The 18347-nt window shown below is 41.1% G+C and overlaps 1 pseudogene; it reads right to left on the bottom strand.

Moving 5' to 3' along the window:
* Window positions 1-3834: 3834 nt before the first annotated feature.
* LOC123586627 overlaps window positions 3835-18347 on the bottom strand; it is a 59129-nt pseudogene continuing 44616 nt past the window's right edge.

The raw sequence follows: 18347 nt of genomic DNA, 5'->3' as shown, positions 1-18347 counted from the left end.
AGCCCAATTAGACTCTATTCAGGGGTGTTTACCTTCATAATGAAATTCTCTGCTGTTGGACATGAAGAAAGGGAGAGGAAGGGGCAGGTCAGGGAATCAGATTTGAGAATGTACATTCCAGATAATAATGATCCATGAAGAGGAGTCTTTGGCCAGAAGTATGTGGCCCGTAACAGTCTCCAGACAATTATTCTTACTGCTGGCCTCGATAATATTGCAGGAGTTGGGACAGGGAGCCATATAACATAAAACCACATAAAGAAATTCACCTTAATGAAATTACTGAGAAATACATTTTTTACAACTAGTTTATTTGGGAGATTGTGCTGAATTTACAAGACTTAAAGTTATATGGATAGTATGGATAGTACACTGTATTATTTTATGGATAAATTAGGCATCTAGTTAAATGTGCTTCAAAAAAATTTTGCCCCAAGTTTATGGAAAGCATGCTAAATATAGTGATTTCTGCCCCTTATCAGCATAAATATACCCATTTATCTTTCTTTAATTACAAAAATTTGCAGAGAATATGGGAACCTGTGTAACTCCTAAAAGAACAAATGTTAACATTTTCTCATATTTGTATTCCTTTTCAAAGCAAAAGAAATGAAACATTATAGCATTGAAGCCTCCTTTGTTACTCCTCCCAGCGCCCCCCCCCCCCCTTCCATTTCTCTCCTCCCAAGGTAACTGTTATCCTAAAAGTTTTACCCTTCTGGCTCACATTGTTATCCTTTTATGATATAAGTGCATATTCACAAATAACATATTCTGTTGTTTTATGTTCTAAATATAGTTTTTGCTAAACAACATTTTTACATAAATGATATTGTACCAAACGTATCATTCTACCTGCCTTCTTTTTTTTTTTTTTTTTCCTAATCAACATTGTTTTCAAGATCTACCCATGTTGATACAAGGAAATCTATCTTATTCATTTTAGCTGCTTAATAAATGAGTTTTCTTATACATGTCTCTTTTTGCACATATGGGAGACTTTCTCTAGAGTATATACCTTGAAGCAAAATTACTGAATACACTCTTTTGAAACTTGAAAAATACTAGAGACTGTCTTGTGGCTGTCCTCTGCTCTGATTATACCTGTAGGTATTAATAGTTAGTGGGTGAAAAAAGTAGGCATGTGTATTTGAATTCTCAGGGCTCTTCCCGTAAAAGTTCTAAAATTATTAATACAGGGAGATGAATGTCCATAAATCAAAGTTCCTATATGTCTATTCCCTCATCTTTATAATGAGGGTAATAAAAGTACCTCCTTCTTAGAATTTCTGCAAGAATTAAATGAAGGAATAAGGGTAAAGCATTCAGCACCTGGCACTTAGTAATAGCTTAGTAAATATTAGCAATTATCAATAGTGTTATTTTAAGATGAGTGGATACGGGATTCAGTGGCTTTTATTTGAAGATAGTCTGTCACAGACAGAATTTTAAGGAAGAAAGAAAGTGTTATCCCCCCTGCAATATCATTTTTGAAAGTTTTATCTTTACGTTTTCCTTTTCCTTTCAAATTGTGTTTAGTATTTTTGGCAGAATATAGCACTGAAACAGTAAGAAGATCCAAGACATTTAAGCAGGGAGAAAACAGTAGGAAAGGTGACTAAGTATAAACTAACCCCTGCTGGCCTCGGACAGCCTGTTTTTGTAGGTGCCATCCTCCCACTTTTTTTGCTTTCCCTTCTGTTCAATGGTATTGTCAGGAAACTCATCAGCAATTAACAAAAGCAATTCTGTTTCTAGGGTGGTTTCAATTTAAAAAATCCCATCTACCTTTGCCAGGGGAATCCCGTCAGAAATGTCAGGAGAGGAGGTATTTAAAAGTTAACTTCCTGGCAAATGTGGTCAGAATCCAAAATGGCTGATTAAAAGCCTGTGTGATGTCAAAAGGCGGACGAGAAATGACATGTAATACCTTGAATACATCAGCTGATATTTGGGGTTAGAGGGAAGAATTTGTTACCTTACCCAAACGGATACTTGGGAGTTTTCAAAACAACAACAACAAACCCCCCAAAACAAAACTATCACAAGTTTGGAGCTAAAATAACTGTGCTGAGCCAACATTCCTATCCGTGATCAAAGAGAAAAAGATTTTAAAATAGTTGAATAACGAAGCAAAGGAGAAATATATCCGAAGTGTCAGGGCTAGCAATCTGTATTCAATTTCAAATTGCTTCTGGGAGTTTTATATCCTGTGATAAAATCAAAACTTTTAAATAATATATCGCAAGGACATGAAGGGAAAACTGAATAATTACTACAATGCTGTGATTTTGAGATGGTGTTGTTCAAATAAAGATTCCCTCACACTAAAATTGTATTATCATTTATTTTTACCAAGAAGAGGAAGATGCCCACGGGTGTCTGGGTGGCTCAGTCGGTTAAGAGCCTGACTCTTGATTTTGGCCCAGGTCATGATCTCATGGTTCATGGGATCAAGCCCCGTATTGAGCTCTGTGCCGACAGCACAGAGCCTGCTTGGGATTCTTTATCTCCTCCTCGCGCTGTGCCCCTCTGCCACTGGTGCTCCCCCTTTCTCTCTCAAAATAATTAAACATTAAAAAAAATAACAGGAGGAGGGTTTCCAATCCAGATTTTGTACACTTGTTGGTTCCATACATCACAGGAGCTATTTTAAATGATCTTCTCAGTGTTTCAGTGTTGAATAGAAGAGGAAATAATTTCATAGCAAGCATTCGAGGATTTAGAAACAATACTTGAGACATTCTATTTTCAGAAGTACAAATCTGCAACGCAATCAAATTCAAGGAATGATGACTAACGTAAATGGTCAATTGCCAGGAGGTAATTCTTCTGTTTCCACTTTAATATTTTACTGATTTATAGACCCAATAGGAACACGTGTAGAGTTTTTGTTTTTCTTTAAAATGAACAATGGATTCCCCTGAAATATTACATTTAGAAGATGTACGTAGGAAGTCTGGAGGAGAGAGGAAGTTCCTTTCATTTTCTTCTCCTTCCAGTGCCTACGCCAACCTCACTCCCATCTAACAACGAGTACTGTTTTCTCTTAATTAGGCTTCTAATGTAACTTTGCATTAATTTTTCACAAGTGAAGAATTAAAAATTTGCAACCTGAGAAACCTAAGTATATGTGTATATGTATTTGCATAATGTCATAAAAAATTAAAACAAATAAAATAGAACCTTATAATGTGACATTTCAGTAAGAGATGATAAGAAAATTAATTCAAAAGATTCATCTTTCAAAAAGAAGATCCTAGAAAAGAAAATATGTTTGCTGTTAAAGGCGGAGAACTTAAAACTGAAGGGTCTTAGCAGAGGGTTTGATTTCCGGGTCTTCCAAAGAAGCAAACCCACAGTCATTCTGGATCTTGACTTCCTGTATTGTATCTGCTAATCTGTCCCTCTGTTTGACCTGACCAGTTCCATGGTCTTTGATTCTCGTCAGACTGTCACCTCTAGTCCTTTTCCTCTCAGTGACCTCTGGACAAGATACATGTACCTAGGAATTTCATTCTAGTTTTCTGCCCTCAGCAGCTTCAAATCTCCAGCCTGTCTCCTGGGTCCTTAAGCCCAGCATTTACCAGATCTCTGCTTCATCCTATATTGATCTTAGAACATAGAACAGAATATAGAATATAGAATATATTCTATAGAATATAGAACATAACTATAGAATATAGAACATAACTAACTGATAGATTTTCCGATCATTGTTATCAACCCCAATATTGCAGAAAATATTTGCGGATGTTTATGATGGTTTATATCCAAGTATTTATATATGTTGATATACAGAGAAAAATTAGGATAGCCCACATATACTTTTTAAATTTTTTATTTTATTTTTTACTGAGCACTCTGGTTTTCCCAAAGAGTCTTTTTGGGCCTACCTCCGGACAGGGAGGCTCTGCATCTAAAAATATGTGTTGGGCCTCTTGGCGGTGCAGCATGGCTTGTGCTGGGGTCGCAGGACCCAGTGGGGCAGCGGGAACTCGATCTTGGAGTCCCGGAACTGCTGGGCTGAGGGCTGGTGGCACTTGCTGGCTGCGATCTCCTCCACCTTCATGATCTGGATCCAGTGAGCCCGGCGCGGTGTGGATCGCCCGCCCGTGTCTCAGTAGCGCTGGGTGACAGCGCCTGCCGCGGTCGGGTCCCTGTACTCCCGGTACAGGTTGTGGGAGCCCCTGCGGGAGTCAGAGCACAGCCAGGTGCTGAAGTCCCTCACCCTCAAGGGGGATTTCTCCAACACCTGTCCACAGTGGACGATTTCCCCCAAGACTTCATCTTCAGCTGAGACACAAAGCACCAGAAGCGGAACTTGGCGACAACCTGATTAGGCGCAAAGATTCATAAGCGATAGAGGGGCGGAGTATGGCATTTGGGGGTGGGCAGGAGGCACCCCACCACCTTGTGGTCTCACAGCGTGCCCCAGGCCTTCAGGGTGCTCTCTTCGCTCCTGCCGCCCAGCAAGAAAAGATTAGGATAGCTCATAATTTTAATGCACATAACACATGTCAATCATGTCTTTAATTTCCTTCCCTCTCTCCTCCCTTAAAAAAATTGTGGGGTGTCTGGGGGGCTCAGTCGGCTAAGCATCTGACTTCTGCTCAGGTCATGATCTCACCATTTGTGGGTTTGAGCCCTGCCTGGGGCTCTGTGCTGACAGCCCAGACCCTGGAGCCTGCTTTGGATTGTGTCTCCCTCTCTCTGCCTCCCCCACTTGCTCTCTCTCTCTCTCAAAAACAAACATTTAAAAATTTTTTTAAAAACGCACTTATTTATTTATTTTGAGAGAGACAGAGCATGAGCACAAGTGGGAGATGGGGAGAGAGAGAGAGAGAGAGAGAGAGAGAGGGAGAGAGAGAGAGAATCCCAAGCAGGCTTCATGCTGTCAGTGCAGAACCCAATGCAGGGGTCAGTTTCATGAACCATGAGATCATGAGCTGAGCCAAAACCAAGAATCTACATTCAACCAACTGAGCCACCCAGGCTCCCTACATTGGTGTTGTAAAGGGGCTCATTGCTGAAAGAATAAAAGAATAAAATCATACCATTTGCCGCAACATGGATGGAACTGGAAGGTATTATGCTGAGTGAAATAAGTCAGTCAGAGAAAGACAGATATCATATGCTTTCACTCATATGTGGATGTTGAGAAACTTAACAGAAGACCATGGAGGAAGGGAAGGGGAAAAAAATAGTTACAGAGAGGGAGGGAGACAAACCACAAGAGACTCTTAAATACACAGAACAATCTGAGGGTTGATGATCGGGGGGAGAGGGGAAAATGGGTGATGGGCATTGAGGAGGGCTCTTGTTGGGATGAGCACTGGGTGTTGTATGTAAGTGATGAACCATGGGAATCTATCCCAGAAACCAAGAGCACACTTTACACACTGTATGTTAGCCAATTTGACAATAAATTATATTAAAAAAATAAACAAACAAAAAATAAATAAAGGGGCTCATTGCCTAAAGCCCTCAGAAGGGCTTGACCTTGACCGTCTATTGCTGCTTTCAGTTGGTCTTCATCTTCAACCCCATGTCCAGCCTGGCTTCCATCACCCTTGCGGGCATACTGGACCCTCTTACCCCTTTTCCATCCCGCTCTCTCAGTCACACCAATTCCAATCTGTCTGCTTTTCTATTTCTTGTTTCTGAACTTCAGAAAAATGCATACCAGCTAACCTCAAATTAGCAACCCCATTATCCATTTCTTATTGATTTCGAACAGCTATTCCCAGTATTCCCCATTCTTCTAAGTTCCTAATGTCCACTCTCTTTCCTTCATTTTATTCGACAAATACAAATTGAGAATCAACAACATGCCATGCTTGCTATGCTAGGTGATGGGCATTACCGTAGGGGCCCAAAAAAATCCCTGCTTTGACAGATCTTACCATCTAGTGAGGGAAACGAAGGTAACTTTCCACCCTTTCTGCTTTGCTAGAAACATCCAGGTCTTTTGGGAAACATCAGCCTCTTCACCCACCCTTTCTCTATGTCCTCTCTCTCTGCTTCTTTGTCTCTAGTTCCCCTCCTATCTCAGAGGAAAAGCCAATCTTATTTACTTTCCCATATGAGCTCTTGAATTCATTCCCTTCTTCCCTCCTCCAACACCTTACTTCCTTATGGTTCTTAATACTTTTCATTCTGAAACAAATGATATTATTTTAAACCCTTGAAATAGTCTGTATTAAATACAAAGCTATATTTTTACTTTCTTTGATGAAAGAAATGCTGAGTACATTTGTTAATATCTTCAAATTCAGAACTGGCAGAGTTTCTTTGAATGCTATCTTATTTTTTTTTTTTTTCTTTTTGAAATCTTCTTGAAATAATCAGCATAGGAGCCAGTGGATTAGCATTTTTGGATCTGGTCTAAACATTCTAATGAATAGTTCCTCAGCAGATATGTCGGTATCACTTCTTTTAAAATGATTTTATTTGGATCGCCTTCCAGGTACTTTCTATTTTGCTATGAAAAAGTCCCAAATATATAGGCTTGGTTTTCAGTTTTTAATCTTAGATTGGCTAACAGATACCAGAAAAATTATTTTCAATTTCTGATCTGCTAATTTTGGATTGGTAGGGAAGAGTATTTCAGTATCTAGGAAATCTTATAAAAATTTCCCATTAGATTTAGTAATTACTTCTCATACACTATTTACTGCATTGGTTCCTGAAAACCTGTCTCCTGTAGGCGATGTCACCTATTACTTTACTGTGACCAGAACCTGGAAAATCCTGAGCGTATGGTCTTTCAATTCCAGTGTCTTATTTTTCAGTAAGAGGGTGTTAGAAATTTCCCCTTAGGAACACATCTGGTTCCTCTTTTTAAAATACTACTTTTTAAAAAGGGCATCCCACAACACAAGTTTGGAAAGGTGATGAGAACATCACTGATAATTTTGTTTTAGCATTGCTCTTCAAGCCAGCATTTCTTCTTCAGGGAACCAGACTAGGTGAGCAAGGAGCACTAATATATTATCTCTCTGTTGCTGTTGACACATTCTGACAATGAGCTATTGTAGAGATCTATGGGAAAACTGAGAAATAAATCCTGCCAAACAGGTAGGCTCTTCAAATATTTGAGGTATGAGTCCTACCCTGTAGTGAGAGTCTGAGACCTCAGAACTTCTTTAAGGGGGTCTTTAGTGCATGCATTATGGGAGACAAGATGCAAGGGCAATTGGTATCTACCCTGGCACAATGTACCTTCCTTCTTTGGGTCAGGGAAGAGGCTTCACTTTTGACCACATCCTCGGGGTTCCAGTTGCACATCTTCTTTAATGATCATAATTGACACTTTTCCAGAGCCTCAAGTACCTAAGATCTCCTGTTGCAGAAGCAGGCTCAAGTTGGTAGGAGGGAGTAGTGGGGCAAGAAAGCAGTGGAGATGAATTGAAGCAAAGGAGCTAGCTCTTATCAGGGAGGGGTCAGCAGTTAAGATCTAGTCAAAGCAGCAAGGTGAATTTCAGTTCACTTTGTAGCGTGTCTATATGCAAAGGGTCTATAGTCCAAGGGGCTGGGGCAATGTGTAGCAAAAGCTTCTGGGTAAGAGTATCTTTTTTTTTTTTTTAACGTCTATTTAGTTTTGAGAGTAAGAGGGAATGAGTGGGGGAGGGGCAGAGAGAGAGGGAGACACAGAATCTGAAGCAGGCTCCAGGCTCTGAGATGTCAGCACAGAGCCAGACGTGGGGCTTGAACCCACACACTGTGAGATCATGACCTGAGCCGAAGTTGGCTGCTCAATCAACTGAGCCACCCAGGTGCCCCTGGGTATGAGCATCTTAAGATAGTAAGTGGGTATACAAATCGGAGAGGCCCTTCCAAATTCTGGAGGTGAACATATAGCCCCATGAAAAGTGTCTTCTGTGAACCAGATGAGGGAGTCACAAAGGAATCAAGATCCTAGATGACACAGCTGAAGTACAGAGGGCTTTAGTTCCCAGAAGGATGTGGGGTGGAGGTAACTAGAATCTGGGACTTGGGTCAAAGGCTCATCAGACCGGTTGCCTATGTGATGATGAATTAGAGCTCTGACAACTCTGCCCTAAAGCAGTGAACAAATGTGACAAATTCCAAATCCCTGGCTGATATTGTTTTATTGGCCATGGGAGAGGGGTGGAACAGCTTACTGGCACCAGTGTCTGCTCATCCAGAACAGCAGGCATGAAGCGAAAGTGGGGCAAAGGTTGGCATAACTGACCTGAAACCACAGGTCAAAGCTTAGCATCTGATATACATGTGTGCACACACGCACAGCAGCCATCGGCCAGAAAGGCTGTCCAATTATTAGTGGTACAACATATGACCAAGGCGTTAGCAAGGAACAGAAACCAGATTATTCAGGAATCAAGCATGGGCACTGGCCCATACATAAGCCAAAAACCAGTTGGGTAAATGGAATACCAGGGGGTTCCTTTCTTTTGCAGCAAGATCTACAGGCCTTATACCACCTGGTCATAAAGGATCACATTTTGGCAGGACACATTACAGGGTAGATCCTGAAAAAACACAAGAAAAGATGGGAAAGAAAAAAAAAAAAAAGGAAGTTCCATTCTGTTGGCTCAAAAAAGTACCACTTGCATAATTACAAAAAGCCTGACTTGGCAACCATTCATGAGAAAAAAGACCTGGGGATTTTGTTGGTAATAAGCTCAATATAAGTGAGTTTGCGATATAGTGTTGCAAAAAAGGCCAATGAAATCTTCAGTTGCATTAGCAAAATATAGTTTCCAGATAAAGGGAGGCAATGGTCCCATTGAACTCAGCAGTGGTAAGGCCTCATCTGGAGGCTTATATCTAAGCACATTTTATTTTATTAATTTTATTTTATTAAAAAAAATTTTTAATGTCTATTTATTTTTGAGAGACAGAGAATGAGCAAGGGAGGAACAGAGAGAGAGGGAGACACAGAATCCAAAGCAGGCTCCAGGATCTGAGCTGTCAGCACAGAGGCCGACGCGGGGCTTGAACCCACAAACCATGAGATCATGACCTGAGCCGAAGTCAGTTGCTTAACCAACTGAGCCACCCAGGCGCCCCTCCAAGCACATTTTAAAGAAAGACACACATAAGCCAGCATGAATCCAGAGAAAGAATTAGGCCATAGGAAAATCTGGAAACCATGTTACCTGATATGTGTCAGAAGAACTGGCTGTGCTTGGACGAAAGAGAAAAGACTGGGGTGGGAATGTCTCTCCCAACACTTAAAGGATTGTGTGATGAGAGGAGTAACCTGAAGGTTTGTTAATCCACAGGGCAAACTGAGAATTGGGTTTCAGCTCACTGAAAAGCAGAAATTTTAAAGAATCAAAACTGTGTGACAATAAAAGTACTTTCTGAAATCACGAACTATCCATTACTGAAAATGTTCAGGTCAAGTTCGAATGATCTTGTAAGGGATCCTAATTTTCTGTACGTGGAGTGGGCAGGGGAGGCGCACATAAGAGGAGAAAGGAGCTGGATTTGTCCTAGGAGTCCTTAATAATTCTCCACCAACAGTGTTTCCATGTCTAGACAAGATACTTGTCTAGTATCTTACCATTTTCTCCTTCCAGACATCCTTTCCAATTTTTATTTTTAAAGAAAGGAACAATCTTCATTTGATCTTTTGTTTTTGCTTCGAGTGGAGTGCTATTATTGTTTTCACCTGTTCAGCATTTTTGTATTTGGAAAGAGCATCCTGATTTCTTCGGGTGACTACCCCTCCCTCATTCTTGGTTCATAAGATTAGAGTGGTGTTAACCACCACCACCCCTCCTTTTAAGGGTGTTCATATGACCTTTGCCTGGCCTACTAGTGTTTCAGACAGTGATTAATTCAGGGATGGGCGTGTGACCTAAGCTGTCCAGTAAGAATCAATTCTAAGGTGCATGTGTGCGTGTGTGTGTGTGTGTGTGTGTGTGTGTGTGTTTTACTGGAACTATTAGGAACTGCTGGGACCACTTCTTTGTTAATTGTAAGGCTGGAGTTGCCAGAAACAAGCATGTGGAAAGAGTCTACAAGAGAATGAAGCCAACACAGAAAAGTGGGTGTGGCAGTGGAGAAAGAAAGAATATCCTGATGATATTGTTGAATCTCTGGACTTTCCAGTTACACAAGCCAATAAACTCTCTCTTTGGTTTAGATCTCTGTCTCTTGAAACCAAAATAGTCTGAACAATATGTTTGGGCTCTCCATTTCTTCCTAACTTCTCTCGTCCTTCTCAGTTCTTTACGTGGTATCCGGGGCCCATGGCAACTTGCCTGCCCACCTCTCCAGCTGCATCTATCACAGATGGCTTTGACACTGATGTAGACACTCAGTGCTAGTATGGAAGGGGCAGGCTGGCTCTGTGCCAGTCCTTCTGAAATCTGACTCCCTTGCGATGTTTTTTGCAAGGAACCTTCTTTTTACTCCTAAATGCTTTTGTCTCTGAGTCTTCCTTTCAACATACCATTTAAAAAAATTTTTTTTTAATGTTTTATTTATTTTTGAGGCAGAGTGACAGAGCATGAGCAGGGGAGGGGCAGAGAGAGAGAGGAAGACACAGAATCCGGAGCAGGCTCCAGGCTCCGAGCTGTCAGCACAGAGTCCGACGTGGGGCTCGAACCCACAAACCGCAAGATCATGGCCTGAGCTGAAGCTGGACGCCCAACAGACTGAGCCACCCAGGCGCCCCTCTGAGTCTTCCTTTCATATCAATCTGTCCATTTCTTTCTTTGGCTCCTCCATTTTTCTACCCTTCAGATTAGAATCCTGGTAGTCCTCTGAGACATATTTATTAAGCACCTCCCATCTGGGCTAGATGCTGGTGATTCAACAGGGAAGTCAGCATACACAGCCCCTGTCATCTTGGGCTTAGAGTCGAGGGGAGAACACTAACTGGTGCAGCTGTATCCAAATCACAAGTGGGAGAGAATCCAAGCAGCTGCCCTTCTGAACTTTGATTTCACACAGTGTAGGAAAGCCGTCATCATACTCTTAAGAGTTATATTTTCCCATTGCAGATGTAGAATACAAAATTCAAAAGGAAGAAAAAGAGTGAAAATTCTCTTTTTTACCTCTGTCCCTCAGTTCCCACTCCTTTGGCACCCCTCCCCCCAGCAACTATTAATAGTGCCGTATGTATCAATGCAAAACAAGTCCGTGCACATGCAAGCAAATATACACATGTATGTTCCCCATCCCCAACCCCTTTATAGAGAGTCTTTGCATCTCGCTTTTTTCCTCAATAATGTATCTTGGAGGAATGCTATACCAGTACCTATAAAGGTACACTGTTCTTTTTATTCATTATTAATTAATTAATTTATTTTGTTTGAGAGAGAGAGAGAGAGAGCTTGTGAGGAGGGGAGGGGGCAGAGGTAGAAACAGAATCTTAAGCAGGCTCCACACTAGGTGTGGAGCCTGATGCAGGGCTTGATCCAGCAATCCTGGAATCATGACTTGAGCCAAAATCAAGAGTCAGACTGGCTCACCCAGGCACCCCATACACTGTTCTTTTTAATGTATGCATAATATTCAATTGTACAGATACACCCTACATTACTTAAACTATCTCCTAGTGACACACCTTAAGTTGTTTCCAGTATGATGCTCCCAGAAACAAGTTTGCAAGATTATCTGAATTATATATTATTTCATATGTATTATGAATTATCTACAAGATAAATTCCTAAAAGTGGAATTCTTGAGTCAAAGGATATGTCTAATTTTCCACACTGATATCGATTGTCCACTTATTTCCCAAAGTAATCACATACTTTTAAGTCTGTCAGCAATGGATGAACACCTGTTTTCCGATATCCTCTTTGACAAAACCTATTATTAAATATTTTGGTCTTTGCAAATCTGTTAAGTGGAAATGCTATCTCATTTGCATTTTAACTTGCATATTTTATTGAGTGAGGCTGAGTATCTGTTTGTGTTTAATATTCACTTGTATTTCCTTTCCTAGAAATATTTGTTCATGTTCTTTGCCCATTTTTCTGTTAGATTTTTGACCTATTGATTGGTATATGCACTTTATATTTTATGGAAATTAGCTTCTTTTCCTTCATATGTGGTGCAATTTTTTCTACACTGCTATTTAACCTTTCATTTTGTTTATATGTTTCTCTTTTTTGCTTTCTTTTGTTTATTTTTGCCAAGAACACGACAACTTTTAATCTTCTCTCTTTTTCATCCTCTGGATGTTGATAAGTCTTAAAATTTGTCTTCTTACTATTCTCTGCTGGGGGTAAAATGAACAGACCATTTGTAACCAAGGAAGTTAAGTGGCTAAGAAGCACAAAGAACGGTCATCCTCATAAACAAACAAAAGAAAATACAAATGGGATTTCATTTTTTACTCTAGCAAAGATAATCAGAGTGAAACCAACATGGCTACCCTCTGTTGGCAGGAGCGCAACTTAGTTCAATACTTTTGGAAAGCAAATTCTCAGTAAGTAGCGAGAACTTTACATTTTTGAAAAATCCTTATTCAGTAACAGCACGTCTAGAAATTTATCCCACGGATATACCATCAGGATGGACAAAGATGGATGCATGAGATGTACTTCCACACAGCACTATTTTAACACGGGAAGAATTGAAACAATTCATAAGCGGTTGTCCCACAGGTAAACCATGGTTTACCAACGAAGGCCACACGGCTACAAAAATAAAGCTATTAATGACGTGAGAAAATTGTCACACTATTACACTAAAGACGGGATTCAAAATTGCTTGGACAGTGAGATCACAACTGCATTAAAATTAAAAACTGCCAAGAAGTGTCAAAGCAGTGGTTACTTGTGTTTAGAGATATGCGTGAAATTTTTCTTTTTACCTTTCTATGATTTCTCAGATTTTATACTGCGCAAGTATTATATAGTCTGATAAAACTAAAAGTCAAAATAAGCACACCTAAAAGGAATGTAAACCTATTTCTAGGATTTATGCTTTTTCTTTGTGTTTCCACAGTGACCACATAGGCCTTTATTTATTTGCTTTTCCCACTGGGATTATCGAAACAATCCGTATTACCCAGTCTGGCCTCCTCTGGGCTCCTCCAATCTGTTAGACTACAGGAAAACACTGCCTATCTTTACTCGTGACCCACAACGTCTCCCTGCTCCCTACCGCATGATGTTTACATTACTCAGGCTAGTACATCAGCCCCTCATAATCTGGCCCCCGCTCTACTTAAATCATCCAAGTGGATTTCCTGCTACTCTCCAGGGACATCCTGCATCCTGGGGTGGGGGTGGGGGGGTCTTGTCACTGTGCCACCCTGGGCCTTTTTGACTCTGCTCATTCTGTGCATTGTTCTCCTGACTGCCTTCCTCAGGCTCCCTTTGTGCCCATATCTTGCACATCCTTAGGAGGTTCCATCTCCCCCGTGTCTAACTCCTCCTCCCCCTTGGCGGAACTCTGAGAGCATGTCCTTTCAAACGTGGCCGTGGTGGAATGCCTCGCCGTTCTGCTACCATTTCTCATGGGCTGATATCCACTCCCCAGCGGTGTTGAGAGCTCCGTGAGAGCCGGCAACACTAATCATAATCTTTTCTCTTCCCACTCGGTGTGTGCAAAGTGCCGAGCAGAGGGAAAGCCCCGGGCAACTCCCGAGGAGGCTGCTGTGACGGGCAGGTTCATGGGCCCTCTTTCCCCTGTTCTTGCCTGGAAGCCTCACTTGTGAGGAGGCCCTGCCCGGTGGCAGGAGCAAATTAGAGGAAGCCCTGGAATGGTGGGGTTCTCAACCCTGGCTACATATTATTAGCATTTGGAGACCTTTAAAAAATACAGCTGCTTGCTCTCTTCCTCCCCCTGCCCTGCTCAGAGGTTTAGGATTTAATTGGTCTAAGGTGGGACCAGCACTGATGTGTTTTCTAAAGCTCGCTCGCTGACTCTAATGGTTTCATTAACCCAGCCCCACTGCTCTCAGGCCCCAGCCCTTTTGGCATGCGCCCCTTCCAGCACTTTCCTGTCTTGTTTCCAGGCAGGAAGTCATCCTAGAACTGGTCAGAGACTCCAAAGAGGCTGTCTTTAGATAAATGCTTTGGCATCGGCGATAGCCTTTGTTGTTTTTCAAAGGTGTTTACTTTCAAACTGACAACTGCCTGCCTCAGAGCCTGCTCTGAAGATTGCCTTGCATGGGTTGTCTTTCAGTCTAGACAGCAAGATAAGCTAATGGATAGACAGACCAGCACTAGGGTTAAAATAAGCTCATATCACACCCCCCCCCCCCAACAAAACACTATTTTATAGCAATCTGATTGAAACAGTTTGTATCACATGGGAATGCAATACATAATTTGTGTGACAGAGCTAGAACAAAATATCAAAGAAAAGAGACCATATACATACAAAGAGCAAAATCTCAACCATTATAAAAATTCGACTAATGTATTAGTACACAGCCCCCTGATTTATACAATAACAAAAGCAATAATAACAATTTTTAGCACTCACTATGCACCAAGTACATGTTCTAAGGGGTTTTTTTTAATTGTCTCATTAATCTGACAACCTTATGAGGTAGGTATTATTATTAACCCTCATTTTATAGATGAGGAAATTGAGGCACTGAATTACTAAAGAATTTGCTAGCTGGTATCAGAGCCAGGATTAGAAAGCTTTCAGGGTTTCTGTTCTTAACAACTTTCTAAAACGAATTCCTATTTCAAAGGAAAAAAAGGTTTTTTTTAATATCCAAAGTTTTTCAAATATCTGAATGTGTATTAAATACCTTCCATTAGTTTTCTTTTATAATTTTCAATGAAAGTTCTTCCGAAGTATACTATATGCATCACTGCTTCTTTTTTTTTTTTAAGTTTATTTATTGATTTTGAGAGAGAGAGAGAGAGAGAGCACATTGAGGGAAGTACAGAGAGAGAGGAAGAGAGAGAGAATCCCAAGCAGGCTCTGCATGGACAGCAGAGAGCCTGAGGCTGGGCTTGAACTCACAAACGTTAAGATCATGACCTGAGCCAAAGTCGGGTGCTTAACTGACAGAGCCACCCAGGTGCCCCTACACATCACTGCTTCTTAAATAGAGGAAAATGAACACAGTGTAACCTTTTCTTAAAGACTCCATGCATCATAGACTTTAATTATTTGGGAAGGCTAAACGGAGCCCGATGTTCTCAGGTTTTTTAAAACTTGCAGTTAGGTCATTTTGAGCCAGTGCTCTGGACAATTATGATGGTCACCTTTTTCATCGGTCCCTTCTAAAGGTAACTAAGTGTACTGCTCATGGGCCTTACTGAGGCATCAGCCCCAGACTGCTGTGCTCTGTTCTGCACAGGCCTTGCAGTTCCTCAGCTACAGCCGATGACACGGAGAGGACACCTGACCTAAAGCAGTCATGCTCTAGGCTGCCCAGAATTCTGCAACATGAACCAGTGGGAAAAGTTTAGCCCAAATGGGCAATACGGTCCAGATTCTCCCCTTGGGGAGTTTGAACTGAGAATTGCTAGTTAGTAGTGGGAGCTAACTAGAGAGAGCCAATAGGATGGAACAAGCGAAAGTTATGCGGAACCAGATACGATGATAAGGAGAGGCTGTGAGATAGAAAGGAGATAGAGAGCAGGAGTCACAAACTTGGATACCCTCAGCAGCCCAGCAGGCTAGGTCAATGAGAGAAGAGGGCGTGGCAAAGGTAATGGGGCCTGGTTAAGTTTCCTGCAACTGCCAAGTTCATGTCCCACCCAAAGACTGGAATTCTAAACAATGTGGAGGCACCATGCTGGCCAAACAAAGTGAGTCTGCAGGTTGAAATAGGTCAAGAACTGGCAGTTTATACATTCCAAAGAGAGGATGAAGAAGCCAGTTAGAGGCAGGCAGAGAAGCCGAAAGACTTTGCCAGCTATAGCCAAGGGGAGAGCTGAGTCACATAAATAACTGATCACTGAGGTGACGATGTGTGAGCTCCTGATGCTGAAGTCCTGGGGTAACCTTGGATTCTCGATGGTGTCCTGGTTCCAGTCTTTCTGAGGTTTGGCTCTGTGACAGTGTCTGTTCTTCCAGAGGCTTGGTGATCTGGCCTTTCGTGGTTCCCACGAGGCCCTGTGGGGCTGAGATCCCTGTTTTCTTCATTCCTTATAACTCCTTCCCCTAATATTAGATGTAACTTGAGCTGTTCCTCGGAACTACAAGAGCCTAAGGAAAACACTCTACATGGCCCCAGATTGCTCTTTTTTTTCCCCCTTGGAATTATTGTTCTCCTATTTATAGTTTCTCTGTTTCTCCTTTGCTGCTAGGCTGTCAACTGTCACTTTTTATTGCCATAGTGTGCTTGTCTGTACTAGCCATTCTCTTTGTTATTAAGGCTACTTGTAGACTTGGACACTGGATCTGGAAGCTTGGTGGAATTAAAACAATTTTTTTAAGTAAACAGGCAATCAGACAAGGGTGAACTTTATAGTATGTCAATTACATCTCAATAAAGCTGTGATCCAAAACTAAATAAGCAATGAAAGACTTTTAGAGTCACATGAGCTTTAGTATATGTTTTGGAAATGCAATTCGTTCAGATGTCTTTCTTGTTTACTTTTAGACTTTTGGCTCTGGTCCAATCAGTGAACGTCTTACTAAAATATCCCTCGGTTCCGAGGAACCAAACATGTTGGAGCCAGCACGAGTAAAGGAAAGGAGATTTATTTTAAGACATTATACACAACCCAGCTGAAGAAAGTATGCATGGTCAGACAGATTCTCTCCCATTCTGTCTCTTTCTTTCCCTCTCTCCCTCTGGCTGCTTGGTTTCCTAATCTCTTGTTGTCCTTGTTTCACGTCTGTTCCATTATCCTCTCTGCAGACAAGTTATTTTGTAAGGATTTTAGTTTCTTTTCCCTCCTAATGCTGGCTAGCACATGACTTCGGGTTGCCAGACTGCCAGTTTTGGCAATGGCTCTTCATGACCTTGCATCTTCAATGCCAGCACCATCCAATGCAGCCTCCATGTCTTTGAGAATGTGATTGACCCAGTTTGAGCCTCGAGTCTGTTCCTGAGCAAATTAGCTGGTCAGAGAGCTAATTAGTAGAGCTAACTGTTCCTGACACAATGCCCTTCCAGTATGTAGGCAGTGGCCTCTCTGAGCAGATTTGAATACGGAGGAAATCATTGGCATTTCCACCTGAGTGAAATTTCTAAATTTCTGAGCTCTATTTTGTTATTCCATGTTTACTTTTCCTCTTCCTTGTTTTTCTCCATTCAGAGCTTAGAATCCTGCTAACAACAAAGAAACTGCTAGTGGTATTAGCTATCACCATCTGAAATTAGTCAACAGGCACTATCTTGATTTTCAAGCATGTGCAATTACAAAAGATATTAAAGGCGATAAGATAGTTCTCTTCAGTTCTTTCTTATCTCCTTTCAGGATCTTACTATTCAACTATCCTTTTAAAACTTTAGTTCATGGTAAACTAATTATAATGCATATTTCCTTTTTCACAATATAGCTACGAGCTGTTGTTGGTTGATACGTCAGTGAAAAATCACTTTAAACTCCACATTACATCAACACAGGGATGCTTTCCGGACCAAAAAGTTGTCACTGTTGTAAGGATGTTTTGACCATTTGTCTAAAATCACTGTTTTTTATGGTGTTTCCTTCCCTTCACAAATGTATGAAATAATTACGAGTCAACTACCGGTGGAAGAGCTTATTATTCATTTTTTAAAAGATGCCAGGTGTTAGAGGAAATTTTTCTCCTAGGCCAAGACAAGAACAGTTCTAATTCAGAAACAATAAAATGCAAATTAAATGTTTTTCCATTCTTAATTGAACGTTGAATGGTTTACAAAACATTTTCTCACATGTGATTGAACTTAATACTCAAAGATAACATCGTGAGGTCAGTACTATAGAATCATTTTGTAGCTGGAAAACAGGGTCAGAGAGGTTATATGACTTGTCCAAAGTCACGTATGCGCCAGATAAACACTAAAGTCTTTTTACTCTAAATCTTATGGGTTTTGCATGGCGCTTTGCTCGCCCTTTACTTTATCCCTAAAGTTTTTTGGGGGGGAGGGGACACCAGTTAATGGTTGTATTTCAGTGTTTCAAAATCTGCAAATTCTCAATATAAGCTCCTTGATATATCTCAGTTGGTTTCTCTAACTCCAAAGCCCATGCACTTTATGATATAACAAAACTACCGCTTAATTATTTATGCAGAGTGATGGATTGAGGGTTGCCACAGCCTAAGACACGGTCTGACCTGTCCCTCAGGGTTGAAATCACACACACCATTTTAATTCAGTGTATCCCTTTCTAACTTTTTCTAACTTTGTCAGGGATGTAACCCTAATTATGGAGATTAAAATAAAATGTAAACCTCTAACAAAACCATTCTTGCAAGGAGTA

This window comes from Leopardus geoffroyi, chromosome C3 (assembly GCF_018350155.1).
Source record: "Leopardus geoffroyi isolate Oge1 chromosome C3, O.geoffroyi_Oge1_pat1.0, whole genome shotgun sequence".
In the NCBI taxonomy this organism is placed as follows: domain Eukaryota; kingdom Metazoa; phylum Chordata; class Mammalia; order Carnivora; family Felidae; genus Leopardus; species Leopardus geoffroyi.
The sequence above is the reverse complement of the archived record's forward strand: the minus strand, read 5'-3'. Positions and strand labels throughout refer to the sequence as shown.